Raw genomic sequence first — 7,061 nt, forward strand, 5'->3', positions numbered from 1 at the left:
AAGTTTTCCTTCTGTAGCTCTCTGGTTGTTTTCTGCTTTGATTATTGCTTTTCATTCATCCCATTTGGCTCTTCATCAACATACTTACTCTAGAAACCCCAAATTTTCTTTTTCTAAAATGTATGACTTTCCTGGATTCTTTCATTCAATTCCATGCCCTCTGCTGTCATAGATTTATTAATACTGAAATCAACATTTAGAGCAATAGTCTGTACTTTCAGGTGATTTTATTGCGAAAGGTGAAAGAAATTGGTAAACATATTACAATATGCAGGACTACTCCCTATAACAAAGAGTTACATAAAAGAATCTGTTTTACTACATACTCTATTTAGTACCTACCCAAAGTGCCAAGTTTAACGAAGCCCAGAAACCTCAATTTAAAGCAACCATAAGCACTCAACATTCCGAAAAAAATGTTTTGCTTCCTTCTCAAGCAACAATTTTGAGCATATGAAGTGTCTATAATCCTAGCACTAGGGAGGCTGAAGTAGGAGGATCATGAATTCCAGGCTGCCCCGGGCTACATTTGAGACCAGTTTCAAAGAAAAACAGAAAGAACAAAAAGAAAGAAGGAAGGAAGAAGGAGGGAAGGAAGTGTGGAAAGAGGAGTCAGGAAGAAAAAAACAAAAGAAAAAAGGCACAAACACACATGCTCACATGCGTGCACACATACATATGTACATGCATACATACATACATACTCGAAATTTATTCTTATAGAGTTTGAAGAAATCAATAACAGTCAAATAATTTATTATTTATATGTATCTCATTTCAATCAACTGGGGCCCTATCCTGGAAACTGGAAATCAGTTTTTACTTTCTCGCAAGCATTCTCCCCAGAGATTAGCTATAGACTTTCATATTTATCTATTTTTGACAAATCTCAAAATTGTCCAGTTTTATTAATTTTTGCTGCCCCAATCCAAGTTCAGCTTCCAATATCGTCCTATTTCAATTACTGAAAGATCCCCCAACAGATTTCACTGTAAATCCTGTAATCCATTTTTCATACTAAGCCTAAAGAAAACCTCCTAAAGTATAAATCTGATCTTACTATTTCAACACTTCTTGTCTCTCAGATTTTTTTCAGTCTTTTAAAATTAAAATGTCATTTTTCTCCTTCCCTTTTCTCTATCCAACTGCTCCTCTGCCTCCCCTACCCCTTTTCTCCCTTTCAGACTCATATTCTCTCTCTCTCTCTCTCTCTCTCTCTCTCTCTCTCTCTCTCTCTCTCGTTCATTTGTTTGTTTTTTGGTTTTTTAGTTTTTCAAGATAGGGTTTCTCTGTGTAGCCTTGGCTTTCCTGGACTTGCTTTGTAGACCAGGCTGGCCTTGAACTCACAGTGATCTGCCTGCCTCTGCCTCCCAAGTGCTGGGATTAAAGGTGTGTGCCACCACGCCTGGCTTATGGTCTCTTTTTATTTGCAATTACTTCACACACACACACACACACACACACACACACACACACACACACACACGTACATAAATATACAAACAACTTGCTTAGTCCATTTAGTGTTACTTGTATGTTTATGATTACAGGGTTGATCAATTGGTATTGGACAACCAAGTAAGGGGTTTGTCCATAGGGAAAGACTATTTCTCCAGCTCCTGGTAGTCATTAGTTGCCTGAAGTTTTTATCTGTGGGTGAGGCCCAGGAGATTTTTTTTCCTTCCATGCTAGCATATGTATTAGCATTATCACTTTTCAGGTCTTGTTTAGATAGCCATACCACTGAAGTTTTGTGGGTATAGCTCCCCTGTCATTTCTAAGGGACATAATCTCACAGAAGGTTTCTTGGCTCTCGCTCTTACAATCATTCTGCCTCCCTCTTCTGCAATATTCCCTGAGCCTTAAGTATTGGAGTGGTGGTGTAGATGTAGTTATTAGACTTGGCACCCCACCATCACGTGTTGTCTGCATTTTGACCAGTTGTGGCTTTTTGTAATGGTCTCTATCTATTGTAAAGATAAGTTTCTTTGATTAGGAATGAGAACTAGACTTCCCTGTGAGTATAAGGATAAAAATTTAGGATGCAGTTAAGAAGTGTGTTGGTTTAGTAAAGTGATGACAGTAGGTTCTCTAAGATCTGTTACGTCACTAGCCCCAGGAAATTAGGGTAAGTTTCCAGTACCAGGCATGACTTCTGTTCTGTTGAGTGGATCTTATGTCCAAATATACGGTTGTTTGTTGCCATCAAGAGATGGGTGTCATCATTGCACATCTGGGGATATCTTGCCATGCTGGCCATTGGTGTAGATAATAGGCATTATGTAGGACTTTTGAGCTATTGAATGTTCTGGTACTGTGAAAGCTAGTCCTCTAGGAAGAGGCTTTCAAGTAAGAGCTAGCTGGGTTCCCTGAAGTCGTGTGTCTGAAGTATATAGCATCTTCAGCAATAAAATATATGTTTAGCCTCTGAGAGGTAACCAATAAGCCACTCATTTTTTTTTAAAGAACAGAAAGCCCTTGCCTCCTGATTTACTTTCATAGGTTTCCCATATACACTTTTAATACAGACTCATCAGTTTATTTTTTTAAAAAGCCCTTGATATGATTCTGTGCAAGATTTCTTTGCAGTGCTGAGCTATGACCTCAATTAATAAAAAACTTTTCATGTCTACTCAGAAGGAGTGCTGCTTTATCACATTATAGATGTTGGCAAACACATGGAACAGGCATGGACAATTAAACCCACAAGATGATAGTTTACCATAATGTTATCAAAGGAATAGTTATTGCAATCCTGAGAAGTTATCATTCCACAGCTTTCAGAATAGCTGTAATTAAAGAGACTGAGAATGCAAAAGGTTGATGAGCACGTGGATCAACAGGAATGCCCACACACGAGTAGCGGGACTGTAAGTCGGTTCAACTCCTCTAGGAAACTGATGTCATCTACTGAAGTTGAACATCTGCTTAACTTACAATTTATCAGTATCATTTCTAGATATAGAGCCCAAGCAAAAGGTGCGTGTAAAATACAAATTATGAACACCACTATGATCACATATGTAGTGATAAAGTTTGGGGTTGTGAATCAGGTGGCAGAGCTATTGTGAAAATTGGTTCTGAGTATTTCTTTGTTTTTTTAAAAACAAATCTTTGAGTGATTGGTTGAAGAAAATGTGACTCGTAAGGAGAAATATACATCTCCTACTACAGATTTAAGCTATGATTTACCTGATAAAATATCAGCAGATTACCATTTATTGTCACTCATCCTCTTCTGTCACTCCCTATGCATACCTCTGGACCTTGCTGTATGGGACTTCCTCTTCCTAGATTGAACCGCCTTCCTATCCCAGTACACAAGCAACTTGTGCTCTTGTATTTGAGTGGGGATTGCACTCCTTTCAAGAAACATCTTATTGATCTTTTCAAAAACTAACACTTTGTTTCATTGGTTCTTTCTATTGCTTATGTGTTTTCCATTTAATTAACTTCAGCTCTGATTTTGATTCTCTCTTCCACAGTACTTCTGTGTGTGTGTGTGTGTGTGTGTGTGTGTGTGTGTGTGTGTGTGTGTATTGTGTGTGTGTGTGCATGTGTGTGTGTATGTTGGGGGAGTGTTTTTCCAATGCTTTCAGGTGCATGGTTATGTTGTTATTTTGTATTTCTCAAGTTTCTGTTATGATGTAGGCACCTAATCCTATAAACATTCCTCTCAGGTTGCCTTCATTGTGTCCTATGGGTTTTGGTATATTGTCCTTACATATTCATTCAATTCTAGGAATTTTTAAAAGTTCCTTCTTGATTTGCTCCTTGATCCAGTTACCATTCTTATCATTCAGCAGTTGGTTGTGCATGAGTTTTTGTACTTTCTGTAGAAAGTTGCTTTTGATGTCCAGCTTTATTCAGTGGTGGTCAGATAGAACACAGGGTGTGATTACTATTTTCCTATACTTGCTTTGTTTCCTAATATAATATGTGGTTCATTTTGAGAAAGTTTCACAGGCTGCTGAGAAGAATGCATATTCTTTAGTGTTCAGACGGAATGCTCTATAGACATCTGTTAGGTCTATTTCATTTATAATGTCATATATATATATATATATATGAACATATAATGACATATATGGAGGTGTGTGTGTGTGCATTTCCACATTCTGCTTCCTCTCTCAGGGTGTCCAGGAGCCACGGTGTACCAAGCCTGGAAGAATGAAGTGGGGTCTGGAATGAGTGGGGTCTGCAGGATCCAGCTCCAGCTAGGAGTCCTGAGAGGAGAAGGCCTTCTCCAAGGATTTTAGTGTTACACCTCTTTTGGGCAATTATAGCCCTTTGGCAAGAGGGCCAAGAAAAAGAGCAGTCAGGTGGCCAATGCGGCCTGCGGTGAGCACGGGATCACTTTTACTACAGGTGCTCAGACCTCAGTGCCAGGCTATGGTGAAAGCTCGAGCTTCTCCAGAAAGACCACTGGGCAGGCAGGTCAGGTCTGTTGGTCCAGCAGTGAATGTCCAGAGCGAGCAATTCCTTTCTGAAACAGTTCTTAAAGTGTTGCAGCCCAGTGAAACAGCTTGTTCCTGTTTATTTGGAGTGGATAAGGTGTATATATGAACTCTGGGGGAGAAGAAAGGGATTCCAGGGTATGTGCATATTATTGGTTGGGCCTGGTATGCTGGTGATGCTCTATTTGCATCCAGGTGCTGGGTACATGACTACCTATGACTACTTTGAGAGTTGGAGGTTCAACAGGCTACCCGCACTGGGGCATGCAGGCACAGAAGCAGGGAGGGACTGGTCCTGCTCCTACCAGGCTCAGGATGAGCTCTTTGGTCTCAGGTTTAAGATTTTTGGGATTTGGACACATCTCTGACTTCACTCTAGACACTTGTGTGTTTTCTCTGATCACCCAGCCTACATGATACACACAGACACACACACACACACTGAGAGAAAGAGAGAGAATTATAGTGTAATGTATATATGTATGAATGTATAGAGAGATTATAATGTAGTAACACTATGATAAGACAATAATGTCCCCACTAGATCCCACAGAATAACAACAAAAAGTGTCCCAGTGCCAGAAATGGCTTTCCTTATTTTGGGGTTGTTGGCTAAGTGAAATCCCATAGAGCACCCAAACATTTCCGGCTAATGCCAACCCTCTAGAACTTGATAGCAAAACTTTATTGTGGAAAGCATCACATATGTGAATCACAGAACATGGAGATATTAAGATGGTACTGACTTGGAAACTCATCCATACTAGCTAGATTTCCTAGTGCTGGAAGGTAGCATGCATGCTTCGTGTGCTCCCAATGAAGAAAAACAATCATCAATCTTATACATTTCTGAACCCTGTGACCTAAACTAGGGTTCCCCAGTGGTACTGGCAAGATGTCCCCCAGTGGTCCAATAGTGGCTTGAACATCATGGGAGGAACAACCAACCACTCTTGCATTGGTTTTAAGTACCTCTCCACAACATGAAACCCATAGCTGGCATCATTATTATACTAAGAACTTGTGAGTGTGGGTACATAGGTCATAGGAGAGGCCTACTGTTATTTTTACTAAGTGGACATAGTATTCAAGTGACTCCTAATGACTTCTTAGCCCTCAGCAGAGAAGTTTCTATTCGTAGTAGGTAAAAATTAACAGTAAGACCTACAGCTAGCCAAGAAGCTAAGGAATATTCACAACTAAATGGAACATCTATACTGGACCTTCTCCTCCACAGGCTCAGGAAGCAATAAGAAAGAGGAAGCAGAAAGACTGTAAAAGTCAGAGGTGGTGAATGAGTACAGGAAATCCTGTCATCTGCATACACTGGACCAGTCACACATATCTATGAACCCACAGTGTTTATGGCAGCACGTGCATAGGTGAATATGAAGTCCTACTCCATGCCCCAGCTGAGACACTGTTGGTATGGATGGCTGCTAGAAGCAAGTCAGTTTACTTTAAGAGTGTTGCCACTGGCAGGGTTGACTGGCTACAAAGTTTCTTGGGTAGGGAGGAGGAGGAGTGGACCTGGAAGGAGTCAGGGAGAGGTAACTATAGTCAAAAAAAAAAAACCTCACTGTACAAGTTTCTCAACAATCTACTTTTTAAAAGAAACCTATTCGCAGCTGATGCATCATTTTTCTCTACCACCAACATTCTGTACTATTCACCCTCACATAAACCCAGCACACTGGATTATAATGGCTTGTTTAAGGTCTTGTTTACCATGGTAGCCCTAGCATCTTTCACATGCTCTGGCATGTAATAGGCACTCAATGAAAGCTGTTAAATAAATAAATCAAAGAAAATTCATTTCTGGGAAGCCATTTCCACATTTCCCAGTAAGAACATATTGCTCTTTCCACAGCCCGTAGCACCTTTTCAGAGTGCTCTCATCTAGGCTGCCTGGTGTGATAACTAGCCATTCACTGGCTGCTTCCTTCACCACGGTCCACTCTTTCGGGGGCAGGGGGTAGTAAGGGCTAGGAGTTAACCTCATTTATCTTTGTATTTTCTCCGCAACTTACCCTCTTCCTTATTTGGATAAAGCAGACTTCAACAAATGTTTGCTGGGTTGAATTGAATTTCTCTGCTCTCTAAACCTACTGGCACAGAGTTTAAAGATTTGTAATGATTGGTTCATGGTCTGTAAATGAAAACAACTGCGCTAGAAAAACTGATATTATAAAAACACTTAGTGACTGGGAAAAGCAGAGAAAAATGAATATGTCATATGAACAATTATCTTTTATCTTTTAGCCCAAGATTTTGTGGATAGTTTAAGGAAGACTATTCTGTAGATATAACCATAATTTTGTGATTATTTTAAGTTATGTGATTATTCTGCTTTTTCTCTTTGAGGTATGTATGAATTATGTGAAGCAATAATTAATTTTAGAAAACCAAATGAGGGAACACTAATATACCATACACACACACACATTCTCTCTCTCTCTCTCTCTCTCTCTCTCTCTCTCTCTCTCTCTCTGTGTGTGTGTGTGTCTCTCTCTCTCTCTCTCTCTCTCTCTCTCTCTCTCTCTCTCTCTCTCTCTCTCTCTCTCTCTCCTACACATGGAGAAAGGTCATAAATCAGACTTCTTT

This window comes from Acomys minous (genome assembly GCF_964271855.1).
Source record: "Acomys minous genome assembly, chromosome: 7".
NCBI classification, from domain to species: domain Eukaryota; kingdom Metazoa; phylum Chordata; class Mammalia; order Rodentia; family Muridae; genus Acomys; species Acomys minous.